This window comes from Lepisosteus oculatus, chromosome 25 (genome assembly GCF_040954835.1).
Source record: "Lepisosteus oculatus isolate fLepOcu1 chromosome 25, fLepOcu1.hap2, whole genome shotgun sequence".
Lineage (NCBI taxonomy): Eukaryota > Metazoa > Chordata > Actinopteri > Semionotiformes > Lepisosteidae > Lepisosteus > Lepisosteus oculatus.
The window spans coordinates 1,460,970-1,481,474 of record NC_090720.1 but is presented as its reverse complement, the minus strand read 5'-3'; the positions used below and the strand labels follow the sequence as shown (position 1 = coordinate 1,481,474).

The 20,505-nt window shown below is 45.5% G+C and overlaps 1 protein-coding gene across 4 annotated transcripts in view; it reads left to right on the top strand.

The window, feature by feature from the left end:
* Nucleotides 1–20,505, top strand: part of rerea (arginine-glutamic acid dipeptide (RE) repeats a) — a 153,117-nt gene that overhangs the window by 25,117 nt on the left and 107,495 nt on the right. The window contains exon 1 of one of the 4 annotated variants that reach the window (XM_069183824.1): nt 6,830–7,455. The exons of the other annotated variants lie outside the window; for them this stretch is intronic. The gene's annotated coding sequence lies outside the window, so the exon portion shown is untranslated. Of the gene's footprint in view, nt 1–6,829; nt 7,456–20,505 lie in introns of those variants that run through there. 4 annotated transcript variants of the gene reach the window in all.

The following is a 20,505-nucleotide window of genomic DNA, read 5'->3' as shown; positions in this document are numbered from 1 at the left end:
GTCATCTGAAATATATGAGAATGTGAAGAGTGCTTTTAAATGCTCTATTTGTTTTACTGGGAACACTCAATTTTTAAAGCATATAATGTGATAGCGCTCACTCTGCCTCTTGCGTTTCAGCATCTGCAGTCCATAAGCAGGGACTGAGCCCATCTCCATATCTCTAGATGGATTATTCTTTCTTGTTGATAAGTCTTCTCTTTTGAGAGTTACCATCTGAATCTCGAATGGAAATCTGATCTCCTCTTTCAGCCGAAAACCATCAGGATTTTAATATGCAAGTGCTTCCTGTAATGAAGCACAAGTGGAAGAGCTCCACGACAGTAGCTGGCTCTGAGAACTGAGTGCCAGACGTGGGCATCTCCTGAATCGCTGATTCCTGGGCCGATGCGGATTTGCACAAGCTGCACTGATGCATTTTTTTTCTCTCCCTATGAAATTATTCTAGAGGGAAAGACGTGAAAAATCCTTTTCATTTTTTTTTAATCCTGGCACGCAGATGGGATTTAGTGTTTATTTTAATGTACTCTCTTGTACAAAACCAGTTTAGAATTCCCTCTCCTCGCCGCCTTCTGCAACCACTGACACTTGTCTTTGGAAAACACAGGAAGCCGATTCTGTTTCGAGGGGCAGGCTGCCAAGTTATATTTTAAGTTCTGCTAATGGATTATTAATGAAGTAGGGGAAGAGTAAGTGAATAATATTGACAAAACATTTCCCATTAAAACTCAACAACTTGATCTCGGAGTGGGCTGACTAAAGACAGGTGTCATATTTGAACATCGGAGTGTTGGAGAAAGGGATCCTAACAGAGATGAGGATTTCATTTGGTGCAAAAAAAATATCTTAAAAGGATGTGTTCATGCTTTTTTTTCCTCTCAGCTGCTCCTGGGTTCATGCTAGATTTTATAAATGTTAAAAGCAGTTGAGCTGAGCCTCTCGTCATATGATGTTCTTCATTGTAACAGGAGTCAGCCAGTGTGACAGCGGTATTGTGATTATAGTTTGAATGTAAATGAAATTGAAGGACGAGGGCTCGGGTCGGATATCTCTTCGTCCTTTATCGCTACACCAGTTTCTGAACACGGGGCCATTGCTCACCAGCAACGGTAATTACTGTCTTGTGCACAAGACATCTGAGATGATTAAACTTGCTCTTCTGCTGTGTATCCAGCAGATGGGGCAGTTTGGGATTAACATTGGTAATTGTGAACACTAAATCTGTGTTTCCCATGTTTCCTCTGTGGATCGACTGCAGCGTTTAGCTTTTTAAGTGGAATCGTCATTAAGCTCCATAAGAAGAGCTCCAGTGCATGGAAATATTACATATTGCTACTAACTACTAATTTATTTGGCTCATATTTTTATCCAACGCAACTTACATTTAGACATGTATATCTGGGTATTTTAATGGAGCAATCCAGGTGTAGTATAGTGATCAGGGTACAACTGCAGTGTCTCACCTGGAATTTGGACCTACAACCTTCCACATAAACCACATTTCAGTACGTGTGGCTTTACCGAAATCTTTTGCATCAGGTGATTCTGATTTTCTGAACTACTAAGTTCCTGTGTAAGAAAAAAAAAAACTTTTTTAAAATCTCTTTGAGCAGAATTTTTTTTTCCAAAAGGATTCTTGCTCGTTAAGCGATGTTTTAAAGATTCAGTCTTTAAAAAGACGCGTTTTTGGTGAGCTGCTGAGCGGGAGGGTAGACGCCCAGAGGCCTGTCTGAAGTGCTACCTGTGTTATTCCGAGAGAACTGGATGAGGATGAGAGCTCTTTCAAGACCTCCCCATCTGAGACTCCCTGAAAGTTTTACAGCATTACATTGTCTCCTCATGGGGAGGAAAAACACCGGCAGTGGTTTATCTTCGTGTATCTGCTATAAATCACTTCCTCCTACTACACGGCATTTAACAGATCTCGCTTCACAAGGTTTTGCAGACAGGAGCCGCTTAGTCTGTATAGTCTGAGGGAGAAAAAAGTGTTTTCCTTTAAACAGGTTGATTCTAATTGAGATCCGTCAGTCTGTGAGGGAGTGTGTCAGCTTCTTTCTGAGCTGCAGATTTTTTTCCTCCGCGGCTTTCAAGCATGTGAACGACAAGGAATGGAAAATAGTGGCCCATCCATTTGTAAATGTCCTTTTTTGTGGGGTCAGAACCCCTAAAACAGGTCTCTGTGTGGCTGGTTTAATGTGTTTGATTTGCGACAGTTGACAATTTTAAGGAAGTGCTGAAGAAGGCCTATGTGCATGCATGTATATAGCTGGCCATGAACAGAATGTAAATACAAGAGTTCATACTCTCAGGCTTGAGGGCTTTGCCAAATGTGGATCAGTAGCAAAGTAAATAGAGGAACTTTTCAGCTGTGCTTTAAATTGATAACCTAAGTAATGAAAAATTCCTGACATTCTTTCAGGGGGAGTTCTGGTACAATTATAATGATAAGTCTTCAAAGTAATTTCTGATGTAGGCAGAGCTTCATGTAAGTATATTAAATCCCATTGTGGTCTCTCAAAAGATGCCTGAGCATCTGCAAGTTAGTATATTGCCTCCTGGGTTAAGTATGACAAGAGAACAGTGTGCGTAAAAAATGTTTTCCTTATTTGGGATAGGCTTTGGAGGAAACTAATGTCAGGCGCTTCCTTGAGCTTGAGAGAAAGGGCTTCCTTTAAAATAACAATTGAAGTGCAGATTCGAGTGCAAATGCAGATGTCGTGCATTCGATGTTTTCCTTCCCTGGATGAGGCTGGTATGGCAAAAAAAAAAAATCCCTTCCATCTTCGTTTATTTTCCAGCCATTTCCACAGTTTCAAGCATCAGCTTTTTTTATATATATATAAATAGCTTGGGTTGGCTTCCAAGTTTTCCTGACCTACTGTATGTCCCTCTTGGGGTGCTGTGTGCTTGTCTAATACTAATTAAAAGATCAAGAGGGCTAAGAGGGGGAGTGCATGTTGGGGGAAGTCGGGGGGGGATGCAAGGTTCTTGAAGGAGAACATTTGTGTGTTCCTCACGGCAGCAGCAGTGCATGGCAGTGACCTCAAGAGAAAGCAAGAGTAATAAAAGAGGCCGGGGCTGAGATCATCCTTGAAATCCCGTCAGTTTGCGTTCCCATTGGTTTTCCTGTCGGCCTCGGGGAACAGAAAAAAAAAGTCTCTTGGCCATCTGTGCTAAGATGTACTTCCCCCCCCTTCTCCTGACAGATTCCACTCCTTTCCTGAAAGGCTCCCACATTCCCTTAAACGCCGCTGCAGTTGTGTGGCGGTGAGGTTTGGAAACCGGGAAGCAGAACCCGTAATCAGACGGTGGCGAGGGTCTGCTGATCTTTCCGCCCATGTGCGACCTGCCTTCTGTGCTGGTTCTGCTCACCCTGGCCCGCGCTGGCTTTATTCATTTAGGTTGCGTCCTGCTCTGAAAGTTCCCAGCTTTTTTTTTTTTTTTTTTTACAGGCTCTGTTCTCCTCTGAGCTCGCCTCCTTGTGACTTGTCTCCATACCCCCGCTGTATTTATTAAATTGTTACTAGATAGCTAAGTACTTGAGGGGCCGGTGCCTGAACACAGTGCCAAGTCTCTCAGATGCTCAGCTCGTTCATCCATGTGACTTCAAGTCCCCTCTGTGAGCTGCCTGACATTTTTCTTGCAGACCATTTCCTTCAGAGTCTCTCTGTGCGTTTTATGTATTTATGCATTATACAGCATGGTCTCTCAGCCAGGTCCAAATGCACAGGAGCAGGGCTTCAGCTTTTACCAGCGAAATGACGGCTGACTTAGAGAAGTATTTTTTTTCATTACAATACAGCCTGTACTTTTTGGACTGCTTAAATAATCGGGATTAAATTCTCTTTTGCATTTTTAATTTATGCTGTTATCTCCGGCTTCCAACTATCAAGGATGTAAGGGGTTTGTGTGAGTTTAATCTCCTCAGATGGGGTCCCCTAGGTTGTGTCCCCTGCTGTGGAATTCGGGTTTTGAGAAATGATCCCTTTCCTTACGTAGTGAAGGATTCTGATCCTGCCTGACTTGAGTACTTGTTTTTGTTTTGAAGGGGGTCATTGTATGATATTAAGTTTTTTTTTAAAGCAAGCAAAACAGTGGCAGCTAATTGATTTTTAGGATATTTTTCTTCCTCAAGGGGGTAAAGGGAGGGATTGGGGGTGGTGGTGGTGTTGGATACTAAACAGGGCTGAATAGACAGTCGGCTTCCCAGACACATGCTTAGGCCTGTAGAATGTAGAGTGCTTTGCTTGTAACTGCACCCGTTGTCTCCTTTCATTATCTGTTAATGGCGCTCAACATGACAGGGCTGTGTGATAAACAGGGGCTGTGTGAAATCCTGGAGGTGGAGTTCCAGCTCAGCGGCCCGGGAATGGGATCCATGACACGGCTCCAGTGAAACTGTGTCAAGCTCCTTAGCAGATCGTTCTGTTAGACAGACCTGGTGCCTTTTTTTTTTTTTTTTTACAGCTCAGAGAGTGAAGTTCTTGTCCCTGACATTAATGTTAAAAAATACAATAACCCTGGTCTGTGTAGCTTCAGGAAACAATTTGCCGTGATTGTTTGGCAGACGCTTTTATCCGGAGCGGTTTCTATTTGCACTCATGTGCGTTGATGTGCGCGTTACTAGAACCTTGCTCAGGGGTGTAACAGTTAATGCCCCATGGGGGATTCGAACCTACAACCTTCCCAGTTTTGAGTCCAGATAGATGGGACGCGTTTTGAGGCCGTGTGTCCTGAAAGTGCAGTCTGTAGCTGGGGCGATGAGGTATGGAGTGGATGTGCCAATATTCCAGTCAAGGGGTTTTATCCCAGGTGACGCGTCCCGACTCCAGGACATCCGGCTGACACAGTGGGATCTGCGGGAGGTCGATTTATTTTCCAAGATGAGTGGCTAGACGTTCCTCGACACTGTCCTCTTCATCCTGCTGGCCCGATGTTCCACCTTTCCCCTGTGACAGGGGGAGAAGCTCTTTTTCCTTTAAAGGCCAGCTGGGGCTGCCCCAAAGGAGCTCATAAGGCGTGCATTTGCACACAACTGGGAGGTCTGCCCTTCTGAGTTGAGAGGGGGAGCTGTATAAAAAAGGGACAGTGCTGTACGGGCTCAATACACACTCCTTTCCTGCGACTAGAAATGGACACTGAACTGGCATAGGGTCCGCAGGGGAGCTGGAAGGACCTGTGCATCTGCGCTCCTCCTTGCAAGCTGCGAAATGCAAGCTCCAGCCTTGCTTGCTTGGAGGGGATCGTGTTTTCGAGTGATGTAATCACCAGGGAAACCCTCTTATTGAAAACCCAATGTGCAGCATCAGGTCGTGGAGCAACAAACACCCCGCAAAACAGATTCAGTTTGTATTGATCGATTAAGCCTTTCTGAATAATGAGCCGTTAATGTGGACCAAGTATCTGGATGAGATTACGGTTATGTCCCTCCATATTTGTCCGTGGCTGGGGAGATTCATGGAGATTTTTTTGTTGTTGTTGTTTTCCACGATCTTGAAGGTCATTTAAAATGAGCAGGTTGCTTGGGCGGTTGTGCAATAGGATCTTCCAGTTAGTTGCTTTAAACCCTGCAGCTAACCAGTGAGGGACAATATGAGTTTTGCATTTTTGAAGCTGGGCAGTATTTGTTTAGTTCTGCGAAATGAGCCCTGTTCTCAAAGCAGTAGTTGACAGGTAAAATGTGTGTGCATTACAGTACCTGGGGATTGTGTTTCCTTTATTTTGAACTTGACGGTCATGTATTATGAGCTTTGAGGACAGCCTTAAATAAATGTAAATGTACTGATTCATCACTGACGTCTTGTGTGGCACCATGGCTTGTTTACAAAGGGTGAACTAAGTGGTTTAATTTTTAATGCTGGCACTTACTGGGATGTTAAAATCAAAGAGCACCAGTCCTCTACTTAACTGCACGAAGTGGAACACAGTCCCGGACGGAGTTCAGGGTAAATTGTGCATTTTTTCTCCTGGTCGTGGTAACGCTGGGGAGATCAATAGACGATATAAATGGATGCACATTAGCCTGTAGCTCAACACCTAGCGCTTCTTAAAGAAGATCATTAAGCGGTTTTAAGTTAATGCAGCATTTTAAGTTATAAAGAGATGCCGCCCGCCCGCCTCTTATGTGCTTTCTCTGAGGATCAATATCCGCGATTGTGTACAAACCGTGTCAAAACCAGCTTATTTTTCTATGCACTAGTCATCCATCCCTGCAGTTGGCGGTGCTTGTCCTCTCTCTCGCAAGTAATGGGAGGCGTGCTGTTCCTGACACGCCAGAAGAGCGCGGGTCCACCACGTCTTATCGATCGTCTTTATTATAGACAAATAAAGACCCCCCACCAAAACAAGTTCGTGTTTAGATTCACCAGACATGCGCTGAAACCCTGTTTTTTTTTCTCTCTCCTTACGTTAGGTTCGTAAGACCTACATTTTTAGAGTGGAGACGGATATCCGTTCTTGATGTGTTTAATTAACCTAGACAAAAAGCGTTTCCTTCTCCCCCGCCGAATACCCCTTTGATCTGCAGTTTCGCGTCAGGGCCGCTGTAGTTAATATTCCTCGCAGCAGCCGCGGATGTTGAACGGTTGATAGCTCCCGGTTTGCCTGGCCTGAGTTTAATATATTGCTTACCGATGCATTTTCGCGCAGACTGCGTTCTTACGGTTCGCCCATCAATCAAGATACCCCCCCCTCTCCTTCCCAAAACACACACACACACGCTGTCCCGAGGAGCGGAAAAGGCAGGATTCCAGTCCGGGTTTTGCTGGCAGCTGTTTTTGTAGTGTTGGGGTGTGTGTGTGTATGTGTGTGTTGAAGGGGGTGGTGGTGGTGATGTAGTTGTTCTCCTTCACTAGTGTCTGGATAAGGAGACTAGGTCAGGCGTGTGTGTGTGTCTGCCGAACAGCTGAGGAGGAGAGAGAGTGAATGTGTGAGAGAGAGAGAGAGGAGGAAGGGGGAGTCAGTAAACGGTGAACTCAGTGATTTCCTTTACGCAAACTACAGTCTCATCTACTACTGCTGCGGCTACCGCCGGCGCGCTGCACACACCGGGCTGCAGAGGAGTTGTGTGAGAACTGATTGTCGTTTCTTTATTTTGTGTGTGTGTGTGTTAGTCCCCGCACTCGGGTCTCTGGCGGTCCGTGCGTGTGAGAATAAATAACGAAACAGGACCGCCTTTTTGTTAGGCAAGTGGCTTAACCCCCCCCCAGCACCAACACCACCACCACCACCACCTCCTCCCGCTCCTTCTCCCATTTTGTGCGGGGCAGCGGCTGGTAACGGGCAGAGGATTAAAAAGAGTGCCTCAGAGGCGCGGGGGTCCGTCTGTTTAGCCTCCCTCTTGTTGTTGGATCCGGCCCAGGGAGCGGAGGGGTCAGTGCGGAGCGGCTGGCCCGGGATCGCGGTGAACTAGTTTGCAAGGCACCTCGCGGAACTTCGGCATCGGCAGGCTGGCGGGTGAGTATTGTTCCTGGGAATTAAAGGACAGGAGGAACGGATGGGGGAGCGGGAAGAGGAGGAGGAGGACGGTGGGGGGGGTGCTTCTGGGGGTTGGAGACGGTGGCACGGCAGCGAGGGCTTTAATTAAAAACCTACTGTTCGCAATTACGCCGCTTCGCTGATGAGTTCGGAGGAGTGCACGCCGAGCTCGCTTGTGGAGTGTTTCACTTTTCGCACCGACGGCACCCGGCACGGAGGCGTGCTGCCGTTCAGGACGTGTTTCACGACATCGCACCAGGAGCGGAGCAAAACTTTTTTTTTTTAACGTGTGTGCTCAAGTTTTTTTTTTTTTATTGTTGTTGTTGTTGCCGGATCCGGTCTGTACGTTTGACTTCGGGCTTAAAGTATCTGTTTGTAAAGCTCCGTCGGGCGTAAGCGTAACTACAGCCCGAAGCTATTCATTTGCATCCGTGCACGTTGGTTAAAAACGAAAAGTTTTTTTTCCTCCACAACAACAAAACACTGATGTTTGAAAGGAAAGAGGGGGGGAGGGTCGCGAGTGCGTTTCTCGAAACGTTTCAACGATCCTGAAATAATAAAAAAACAGGTTTCTAATGCCGGTGCGTGTGGTTGACTGGCGAGCCGGGGTTCCCCGAAATGCCCCCCGTGCAGAGGAGCCCCCTGCCGCCGGTGCGCACCGGGCAGCACGTGCAGGACTGAGCGACTCGCGGCCCTCCGGGGGGGGGGGCTGTGCGTGCAGCTGCCCTCCTGATAAGGCACTGGGGGGTGGTGTTTGTGAGGAAGGATTGGTGTTCAGGGTTTTGCTATTGTGTTGTGGTTAAAAGGCGCTGCGACGGCTTGCTCTCCCGTGTGGTGAAACACGTACGCGTTGCACGCGTAAGGGGAAATCTTGGGAGTTTTTTTTTTCTCGGGGGGGAACAAGAGCTCTTACTGTGTTTTTAACGGGCTGCCTTCTGACCTCCGAGTGTGTCAGGACTCGCGAATACAGGACGCGTCTGTAGTGTCGAACTGGGGCTGATCTTTCATCAGACTCGACCATTGAAGGTTTGCGGGGTAGTTTAGAATTGTAACATCTTTAGTTAACCTTTCTGTTTTTTATTCCTTTTTTTATTGCGGGTCTCTTACATTTTTAGTTTTTTTGGGGGGGGTCGGGTTTTTAATGAATCATAACGTAGAAGAATCGCGTGGTGGTAAGGATTTAGTGCTCTTCAGCCCAGTGTCTCTGAGCTTTTGTGAGCCAGAATCTGTGACCTCTGGATTAATGATTCAGATGGGATTAATGTGCTTAATTGGGAGGACATCGGTTTGCTAATTCTGTGCCCTGTTGCCGGTGGAGATAATTGCTTGAACACTGGTGTCTTAAGACTTCTGGAGTCTTTTTTTTCTTGCCCCTGAAATTCACTTGCAGTGTTTCCCGGCACTTGGAGAAACTGGGCTTCTGAAGACCAGCATGTGCAGCCACTGTGAGAACAGGGCGGCCATTTTCAGAGAGGGGGGTCAAAGGTCACCCGTGACTGTAGTTAGGGAGCAGGCTTTCCTGTTGTGGAGGTTTCCCTGGAACCTTTCCTGGGACAGCTGTCCTGGCTGAGGGGTAGAGGAGGCTGGCGTGGTTTTCTTGCACTTGGTGCTTTCAGGGTTTTGGAATGTGTCATCCTGGAGGCTGTGGCTTGGCCCGAGGAGAGGTGACTCCCAGGAAGAAGATAGGGGAGTTGGGGAGGGCTGTTTAATTCTTCGACGGCCTGAGTTAATGTGGTTGTTCGTCCCCTGAGATATCCTCTGAAAGGTCAGCAGCTCCGATCGTGGCAAAAACCTGTTTGATTCAGCTGTCGCACGGTGGAAGTTCAGGCCCCAGTCGGGACGTCATCATTAATCATTGCACGAAAGTATTGAAATATGAGATATACACAGATGTTAAAAACACCATTTTATTGTTTAAAGGCGTTTCAATGTTTTTGAACTGGACCCTGGCTCCTTAAGGTCTTGAAATCCTTTTCTCCAGAGCTCTGGAGTGGAGGGTGTTGCTGCGCAGGTGGCTCCGGGGGGTGTCGTTAAGAAGGTCTCGGTGGATTCAGATATGCGCCGTGTTGTGTGAAATAATGAATGAACCACGTTTAGTTTTTTTTTTTCCCTCTCTGCTGCCTGTGACTAAATGAGAGAGCTGGTGTGCCTGTGTTTCTCTGTACTGTCTGTGTGGGTGTGTGAACAGACGCATTCTTACAGCACAGGATGATATTTAAAACACCTGACTGAGCTCCCCCCCCCAGGCCACCTCCCAGGGAGGCTCAACTGCTGTTACTCAGCAGAGGCTTCTGAAAAAATGAGGTGGCAAAAAAACTTGAGCCCCGTTTCAGAAACGAGAGCCCTTAAGCATTAATGCTTTTCACATTTCCCGAAATCCAGCGTTCACAGAACCAAGGGAGAGAAGTCAGATCTGAGGAAGTCCTCGTTTTCCTTAGGACAGGTGTTTTTCTTAAGCGTTGTGTGGAAAATCGCTCGTGTAGTGGCAGTTGAGTGATTGATGGGGCGTGGAAGGAATGTTATTTAATCGGTTCTCGGGGTAGAATTTTCCAGGATTATACTTTTGTTTTTTTGAAAGACCCCCCCCCACAGAGATGGCTGGGAAGCGATGCTTCAGCGAGTGGCTCAGCCCGGGAAGTGATGCATGCTGGAGCCAGGCTGGAGCCCGTAGGGCCAGCTGTAGCCGTTAATGAATTAGAGGAAGGACAGATGTAATTAATGTCATGCTCATTGCGACTTCCTGTGCTGTTTGTTGTGGCTGCTGTCGGCGGTGCAGTGATCACTTAACTCAGCCGCTCTGCCACGCTTTCAAGTGCGTTAATCAATAAGTAAAGCATCCCCCCCCCCCCCCCCCCCGCCCCAGTTCATTTCTGCACGCAGACCCGTGAATCAGAGCTTGGTGATCGTCTCGGTTTCAACCGGAACGCCGGAATGCAGGCACCCTCCCGTTTTTCACTCCCGAACAGCTGAGCCCGTGCGGACATCTGGACTCGTTAATCCAACCATAGATTTTAAAAGCGAAGGCTCCTTGCAGGCCTGTGTGCCCGATGCCGGGGAGGTAGCGTCGACTGTGCCCGGGCCCTTCCGTGTGGGCAGCAGAAAGAAAAGTCTTCGCATCGCAACCGCTGGGCTGCAGAGGCCAGCTGCTGTGGGGCGGCCCGAGTGAGCCAGACGCGCAAATTGGCAAATGAGCGCAGATGCAAAATTCTTCGAATTTCGGTGTTTTAAACTGTAGGATTAAAGTATAAACTCTGGTGGTGGGGTGGGGGGGATATAGGCTTTTCTCATTCCTTGGTTTGTAGATTCATTCAGGCCCGATGTTTAATAATTATACATGTGCTGAACTGATGCACTGTCACATGCCTTAATGATAGCTGTCTGCCGTGTTAAATGCAGAATATGAATGCTTTCTGCAGTAATCAGGTATATTGATGCCGTAATGTTCATTTGCATCTAACAACTTATAGACAGTTTTTTACCATATTTATAGATGGTCTAAATAGGCCTTATCGATCTTGAAAATCATAGTGTTCTCTTTGTTTTAAGATGTTTTACATGGAGTGACCAAACAAACGTCCTTTGCAGCTCTGCATAGATAAGATGGGGACCCTCTCTGTAGGTAGAGCACAGCACCTTGTCATGCTTTTCTGAAAAACTCTTCCAGATTTTCTCCATGGAGCCAGATCTTGTATTGCAAGACTGTAGTTTTAACACTTTGCAGCCTTATTGAGCTAAACGATCATTAAAGTCACTTTAACACATTGCTCTCTGATTGGAATGTGATCTCATTCTTCACATTAATTAGTACTCTGACAGGAGATGCCCAAGGCCTCTCTGGTAGATGGGGACCCCTTTCGAACTGAGAAATTAACAGACAGAGTAATGTCAATTGCAGTGTCACAGTACGAAGGTTCAGGAGTTGCAGAAATGAAAACGGATCCACTCGTCTTCACGGTAATTATCTTGTTGGTAGCGGGAACAATAGTCTCATGTTAACAGAAAAAGTTGTTAGTCTTTAGTCAGACCAGCCTGAACATTGCAGGTCTTCACAGTTAAGGAGGAGAGTACTGGTTTTGCATTGAGTAATATGAGTTAATGGATCAGAAGTGAGTAACGCTAGTAGGTGATGAGCTATTAGCTGGTGATTTCGTGTCATGCAGGCAGTTGTCTGAATGTTGCAGGACTGTAACAACAAGACAGTTTACAAAGGAGAGGAGACGTTCAGCCCCTTTTGTAGTCGATAGCTAATTGATCCCAGGATCTCATCCAGCTGTTTCTTGGAAAGATCCAGGGTATCTAATTCAACATGGTTGGGTACATTATTCCATGCTCCTACCAGCTTTAGGGTAAAGTGCCTTCTGTGCTCAACCTGAACCAGGCACTGTACACTTCTCTTCAACCAGAAAGGGAGTCACCTGGCCTTTTAAGTACATCTGTGGAAGTTTTGCAAAAGAGAAAATGGGTCCAAAGAAGGACCGTGTTCTGGTAAATTTAAAAGCACCAGTGTGGATAAATAAACCTGAAACTGTTAGAAAGATGAACATTCCTGAAAATGTTTCTGCACCCTCAACAATCCTTACACAGATCCTGAGCTCCTCTTGGATGTCCCATGGGATTGTCTCCCTTTTTAAAGATGCAACAGCTACCCCCCCTTGAGAAAGCAGAGCTGTGTTCAGCTACCTTGTGCTAATGCAAAATTTACAACCATCTCCTCTACAGCTGTTGTTCATCAGAGGCAAACATGAGGACTCCTCTCACTCTTATATGGAGTACAAAGCAATTAAATTGATAAGCACCTAGAATTTGCCAAGACTTTTTCTTCCAGGACAACATGGAGATTGAACTCCATTCTGCCCTGAAAATAAATACTAGGCTTCTTTAGTTTGTCACTCTTTTTCAAGACTGCAGAATGGGGGTAATTTAGCCCTAATGGTTTTGTATTAAAAACGTCCCTGCTTATCAAATCCATGTGCAGGTTTTTAGCCACTCACTGTAGATCACGGGCAGCAGTTGCCCAGTTGTTAATTTTTCCATTCTTGCAAAGCTTTCATTCATTCAATTGCTTTTTTTTTTTACCTTCTTTGGACTTTAAACCGGTGCACAGCTATAGCATTAGAGAGCTCCATGGAGGAACCCCCCAGATTACTGTAGCTAATTTGCATCACCAAAGGTGAAAGGTGAAAATACAAATGGAGATTCGTCGATTTCCTGTGCAAGTCTCAATCCGGACTTTCAGGACCTGCACTAAGCCCACATGAATGAACGCTGAAGTCTAGTTGCATGGTGCGTTTCCTGAACACCCCTGTTTTTCAGTAATTCTGGCATCCTGGTTAGGTTTTTTTCTTCTCTTCTCACTCTGTTGCTGCAATCTAAGACGGCAGACAGTCGGTAAACGTTTTGTTCTATGCACTTTGCTGCTCTGTTTATCAACTGTTTTTCCCCTTCAAAAACAAGCAGAGGCAGCTTGTTTGCAGGTTACCGGAGTGTGTTTATTTTTGATCTGCAGTCTGCCTTATCTGTTAACATGTCTCCGGTTTTGAGAATGTGGCAGCTTGGCTCTGTGGACTGAAATGGCTTTGTGTGACTGAAATGAAATGTGACTGGACCCCTTTACAGCTGTGTTAATTGGGGGGGATATAAGCAGGAAGAGAAAAGAGACGGGAGGGGGGAGTGGTGGATTGCTCTCTCATTCTCAGCCTGTTATTTCAGAGAAGGTGTGCATTGCCACAGTGCGAGCTGCTTGCAAACTATTAAAAGTTCAAACGGAGACGAGCTATGGGAAGAGATTTCACAGTTTAGCACTGACCCCGAGAGGAGGAGCTATTTTTTAATAAAGGTCAGAAATAACCAGTGTTAAACACTGAAAGGCGCCCCTGCCAACAGCTTTTTTTTTCTCCTGCTTTTCTTATCGCCCTGAATGGAGGCGTTCAGGGAGCTGGCCACAAACAGGATTTTTCTCCTTTACCCGGCAGCAAACTGTTTACAAGATTGCGTTTCCAAAACATTTCCAGCTCAAAGCTGGTGCTAATTCGTGCTGTCTTGCCATCTCCGCTGTCTTTGCTGAACTCTCGGCAAGCTTACAGAACCTTTCCGTTTCCTGCTGTCTTTTTGTGCTTGCATGCTTACTGTACAGACCCACATGGTGTTGATGTGCCCCGGTAAGCTTGTTGAGGCTTTGCCAGAGTTGTATATTTCGGAAAACAACCACCGCCTGCTAGAGAGCACTGTGGGTAAAATGTACCTTATCAGTACCAGATTTACACCTCACTGCTTGCAGTTTACCTTTTTAGCTGAAGCCTGTCCTTTGATTATTGACGGTGGCGCTACCGTTTGCAGCCCTGTTGATACAATTGAATTAGACGCTGTATCGTGAAGCCCACAGAAAGCCTGATCCACTTCATTAGGGGTATTTGTCATGTGGGCCTCACTTCAGCCACCACAAACTGGGCATTTCTTTCGCCATTGTGGTATTGAGATTATTGGCAAGGACAGTCTTGTTAAGGAACCCAAGATGTGCCTCTCTAAGAAAAGGTGTAAAAGCAGGACAGAGAAGTCAAAACACCCTGACTGTGTAAATAATATCTGCCTCTGCAGCACAGCTGAATGCTTTTTTTCCCCAAGCGTTCTCTTTTTTTTTTGCTGTGGCTTCTGAATGGAGTTTTTACCTTGTGAAGATTCTGCCTTTCATCAGGTTTAAACACTTGTATCCTTTACTGTCCAGATGGAGAATTTGCTTTGCGGGCTGGTAAAAGACTTCACAATACGCAATGCATTTAACACAACGTGAACCCACTGACAAACAGGAAACAGGCATGTATGATGAAAGAAAAAATAATATACAAGTAAAGTATACGATCAGTTGTCCAAATGAAGCAGGTTAATAGCTGTGGGAATAGAAGATAACTTAATAACAGGTTCTGCTCAGGCATTATTTTAGGCATCAGTTGCAGGTGTTTGTACTAGAAAGCAGTGATAGGAAGCAGAGTAATATCTGAGCCAGGAGAGCAAGAGCTGTAATCAGGAGAGTGGAAAAAAATAGTCCTATCCTAAAAATCTGACAGACTAACAAATCCCCACTGAGATTACTTTTACAAGCAGTCAAAACACACTGTAGGCGCTCAGTTCCCTATTTGAATACCCCACCCCCCCTGCCCCCATACTTCCTCCCTCTCCAACAAATACCCCAGTAATGTGATTTTCCTTCCTGATGGAGCTCCACGAGAAGAAGCGTTAAAAAAAAATGCATTCCTTTGAGAGTCAGTGTTGGAAAAGGATTTCTCCGCAGTCCTGGCTTGTGCTGATTAAATGAACACTTGTAGATAATCCTTCTGAATAAACGTGCCTTTGTTGTAAAAAAAAAAAGATTTCAGTTTCTGAACGCTTATCACCTCTGCGTGATCCGCCACTGTGCAAGGATAAATATTTAATGATGGGAGGCGGAGAGTGGGGGGGCAGGGAACTGAAATGGTTATAACAGACTGATGGTGAGAAATGGAACTTCTATTTATACACCATAACGTTCCATAAAGTAATGGATTTAATAGACAGCCCAAGGTTATTAGTGCGTTTGAGATTAGCTGTTCACTTGCTTGCAAGCGTGTCTCTGTGCTCTGAAGAAATGCATGTGTTGAAAAGGCTTTCAGGCTGGTGTGTCATCTTGCTTTTTTTGATGCCAGCCGAAAGGCTGTCGCGCACGTCAGTTCGGTCCCTTCTGGAGGTTGGCCTTTGAGCCCCCCAGTCTTCGCTACAGTCATAACGTGACCTGCCGAAACCTAATCCCCCGCTCTTTGGGATTAATTCGGAAGTTTTTTTCCTGCCTGGCTCAATCTTGATGTCACGAGGCCGTGTCTGTAAAATGAGAACGGATTCATTCGGCTTTTTGCACCTCTTAAACTCATCTGAGATCTGAAAGTTTAAAAGAAAAACAAATCCGTGGGGATTGACCTTTTTGGCCAGTGGAGGCCTCAATTTGAGACTTTTTTTAAAATCGATTCTTCAGTACCCAAAGTTGCAGGATGTAGAACATGTTTTGAAGATTCATTAATAGTGGGGCAAATAGTTGACGAAGGGGAGAAAGCAAGTGTTGGCGCCTGTTTTCGGATTTGATGTTAATGGGCGTTATTGTTCTCCACATTCTCTCAATTACTTGTGCTGAACCTTAGCAGCACTGCAAGACTTTTTTTTGCCCCTTCTCTTGTTTCTTTAGCGAGTGCTTCCCAGTTTTACTGCCTGCTGAAGGAGCCCATGAAACTTCACGCAGGGGAAGCAGAAGGTTTTCTATCCTGTTTGTTGTTGGTTTAGGTTGCAGTGTGGTTCAGAGTGCTTCCTGTGAAAATGAGCAAAAAGACGAGACGTGAAGTATTTCACAATTGTACTCTGGGTATTTTACCTGTACCTGTTTCTTGTTGATCCATTCTTTCTCTCTTTCTCCGTCTGCTCATCTGTTTTTTTTTTAAATGGGCTTGCCACCCTGAAGTGAGTGTTGTAACTGCCTGAATTTTACCGGACCCAAATGCCTGTTGTACGCCCACTTGACACTTTTCATAGGTTTTTTTCATTCACATGAACAAGATCAGATAAGCAGATTGGGCTGCTGAAGCTCAATCCAGATGACTGCGCTGTAATAAAACACCCCGTCTGTGGAGATCAATCTTGTCATGGCGTCCACCTTCAGGACAGCTCGCCAGCACTAATGCTTTCAGGCTTTGGGCTCGGAGCAGCTCCCACGTGGAGGTCTTAAACTATCTTAGAACAACCTTAACAATTGAAGTAGGTATTTTTTTGTTTACATTTCCCAAATGTCCAAATGTGGTTGGTTGCCCTTTAGGAAAACTGGTGTTCCAGTCAGCATTGAGAAATACCCGCTGCAGGGTTTTCCTCTTGTTCGCCTTGGCCTTTACTTTATAACACTGATCAGGAAGGTTTTAAAAAAAAAATACAGGACGTCTTTATACATTTTGTTCTTGACTTTTGCAGCCGTGTTTGTTTTGTAATAACGGCCGTTGAGAGTCGTCCTGAAAATGTATTGCGCTTAGGTTGACATCAGCCCGCCTCTCCAGGGAATAAATCGGTTTAGAATACACATTAAAACAGAAGCTGTTCCTTTCATGGCTTTAGAGTAAAACAGAGGTCAGATCGCTGACTTACTGCAAGGAGAAAAAGCGGGCATAGTCGCGGACTGCCCTGCGCCTTCACCTAAATTACTGTCAGCAATAATGAACCAGGGAGAGAGCTGTCTTTTTCTGGCCTGATTGCTAACGGCAGGGCTGAGGTTACATTTTGCAGGTCTGCCCAGGTCATCTCGAGTGATCTGTTATTCCAGCAAGGGCAAGTCTCTTTGCATTTGAAAACAGGAGTCTTGCAGTCCGTGAAAAGTGAGGTTAGGAGGAACTTCAGCCTTTTCTGTATTATCAGTCTTGCTCAGTGCTTCTGTGTTAAAGATCTGTCTTGTCTAGCTTGCCTGGTGAGCCCTGAGCTTTGGGCCCAGTTGCTACAGCAGCAGGAATAATTGGTCATTTTTGTTGTCCTTAAGTATTGCTCAGTTTGTTTCTGTTAGCGAGTTGGCAAAACGAGCAGGCACACAAGTGATTTTTGTGTCCGTCAGTACAGAAGAACAGTTTTGCTTTTTACATTTTTTGGTTAAAGCTGTTTTGTGGTGGCGGACCTTCTGAAGTCGGCACTCTGTCGCAGTTACCCTGTCATGGTTAGAATGTCGCATAGGGTAACTTCACAGTGTTTGGGTGCTGACTTCGATTCTGGATTATTGAGGGCTCAGTCTTCTAACCAGGCCATGTGCTCAGCGCACGCGCGTTTCCTCTTTTCTGTGGTGACGAGGACCTCTCACTGACACTGGTTTAGTTTTTAGACTTCCGTCCTCCCCTAAAATGAGACTGTACAGGGGATGAAAGCAGACCTGAAACTGTTTTGGCCTGTTTAGGTTTTGCAGGTGCCGTTTTGCTTTATCATTAACCATTTGCCATGCGGGTGGGCTTGCCCTCGCGGCCTGTTGGGTCAGAACCTTTCAACTTTCTCAGCTGTAGTAATACCACGGGTGCTCTCACAATCACTTCTGGTTCTGGTGCCTGAGATCCAACTTGCCTTGGGGAAACGGGGATCAAACTTGAGTCCGGAGCTTGGGCGCAATGGCACCAAGGTAACAGAGTTTTCACAACGTGTTTCTGCGAATGGGGAACCTGTGCTTAAGAGCTGCGATTTGGAATCAGCCCTGAAGTAAATTAATTGCTGACTGTCACTGGGATGTTTCTGACTCCACAGAAATGATTAGGCTTGAAATAGTTTTTTTTTCTCCTGTCTTTATGGATGTCGGTGCAAAGATCTCTTCCAATTTATGTCATTTCCCCAATCGTTGTCTCGATTACTGTTATCAAGTGTGAGTTCCCCAGGGTACGTCTTTAATATAAAATGGAAATTGCAGTAATTTAATGCATAATAGCATTTGTTAAAAAAATACAAGCTCGATGCTGTCTGATGCTTTTATTATTTTTGTTCCATTTCTATCATGTAGCCCACCAGCAGCAAAACTGGATTCCCTTTCATTCAGATATGAAATATTCATCCAAAAAAGCTGCTTATTCCTGGCACAGGGTGTGACAACCGACATGAGCAATTGGTTGCTTGTGTTGTGCATATGGAGCACAATTTGGGATTTTGTTTTGATCGACTTTTATGGTTTGTGGAAGAGCAAGGGAGGATTCCAGAGAGACCGGTAAGGTTCCTGATGCATACCAGCATGGACTTGCTCTGCTGGTCCATTGGGGACCAGAAACGGTCAAGCCTGCACCAGACGACATGATCCTGACTTCGCTCTTGAGCAGATGTGCACAGACCAGTGCTGTCAGACTGGAAACAGTAACTGTTCTAGATGTCAGGCTGGAAATGGGTTTTTCTGGAATGATTTGGACCAAAGATCCCAAAGGTCACAAAATGAGAAACATCTCCCTTCATTCCCCTCTTACTTACTCAGTCCTGTGTTGTTGTCTTTGAGTACTGTAGATAAGGTCTATTTCAGTCAAAGTTTTAATGGTAAAATGACATTGGTAAACTGGCACAATATAAATATTAGCCTGGTAAAAGACTGCATTATGTTGATCATTACCAGTTTGTGCATTTTTTCTCTTGAGTTAAATCAGGTATGACGAGTGTTCCTGCAACAATATACCTGGTATGAGGTACGTTACCAAGTCTCAAGTCTGCTTTCCATGACGGGGGTGGTCCTGAATGGCCCCAGACAGATTCAGGTCAGAACACTGGTGGCTGTTTGAGCCCTGTCAGCCCACCAGCTCAAAATACGGTTTCAATGGATAGGGGTACTCGGTGGAGAGTTTGAGGGATATTTTCAGTTCTAAAAATACCACCTCACTTTTTATATATATACTGTGTAAACATAGAGTGAGGGCCTTGTTGTTAACTTTTATTTGACCATGCTGTGGTTAACAAAAATACATAGTCCTATAAGACTCTTGAGTTACTTATTTTTTATATAATTGCAGTGCTGCTGTTTTATAAATGGGTCTTTCATTAGCCTGATATTAATATCAAGACTGTCCCTCCCCCCCCAACTAAAAACGGACCTTTTCACAGCTGAGTGATGTGCACTGTATGTATGCATCACGTGCATGTTAACATGTATACTTTTCCTTTTGCCTTAGGGTCCTCGTTTAAGTTGTTGGTGTTGCCCTGCATTACACTTTATTTTCCAGGCCCAATGCCTTGGCTGTCAAAGCAGAGCACATACAGAATACCCCCCACGAGACTCTGCAAGAAAGCATGAGCTTAGAAGAAGAGGCTTCTTTTAGTCTGTCGACAAATAGACGGCGCATGTGCTGGTCTGGCTGTTTGGGTTAAGAACCTTCTTCTCCAGGCGACATGCTCTGGATGTCCAGACGGCCTCTGACTCGCGCGTAATCTGCTTCAACTGGGGGATTTTCCTGCTGTGTGACGCAGATAGAAATGACCCTTATGGGGATCTGAACTGTCTGTGTCCTGGACTTGGATAAATATATTTGGGGGCTTGAGACAGCGTTCCCCTGTGACCGCTGTCTCAGACCACCAGCCAGTTGTAACATCTAAAAATATTCTGGTTAAAGATTCATATCTGTCCACTGTGCCCCGACTGCAGCCCTGAGATGCTGGCACTCTTTCGTTAAACCAGGATGAACTAGACTGATATAGTTAGAGGTGTTTTCCATGGCCAGACATGCAGTTGTTTCTGCTGACCAAAGTTATTGATGACTGGATTTCAAAACCAAGTGCAAATCATATAAACACCCAGTTTATATGCATGTTGGGATAAAACTGACATGGTTTGACATAGAGAAGGAGAGACATTGTCTCCCAGCTCAAGAGCTTGAAATCCATTTGGCGTTTATTTGCGTTGCTTTGGGAGGTGGCGTTTGCTTTTGATGAAGCTGCTTTGTCCCAATGCTGTAATCAGTAATTCTGTGATGTCTGGTTTTTCTGGGCAGCTCCTTGCTGTGAGAGAGAGAGACTGGGGACAATGGGCGTCCTCCTTGCGTGAGCGTAGAGTTGTGTTCCATCTCTGAGCGCGCACACAGTATGGGGCAGGACTGCTCTTGTTTGCTTGAAATTAAAAATACAGAATTTGAAAGGGAGGGCGGCGTGTTTTGCAGAAAGTGTGGTTTACCAGTGTAAAGAAGGCGGGGCAGAGAAGGGACTTGTGGCTCTGTCCGTTGGTCTCTGCACCCAGTCTGTGTCCTCCTGGGACTGGCACATGCTCCGAGGTGCCTGGGCTTTCCATGTCCGTATTTGACAGACTGTGGTGCCGAGAGGGAGGTGGTTATATGGTTCAAAATCCAAGTGCAGGGGTTGTGCTTCCTAAAGCCAGTTTCTGTCATGTTTAACACAAGGTATTTATAGGGCTGCTTTCTGCCGATGCAGTGAGGGATGCGATATGTAATCTAATATATTACAGTTGTTAGGCATTATGAAATTATGAAAAATATGCAGCCTGTGTTTGCTCTAGGCAGCATACTGTATCAGTCAGGGATC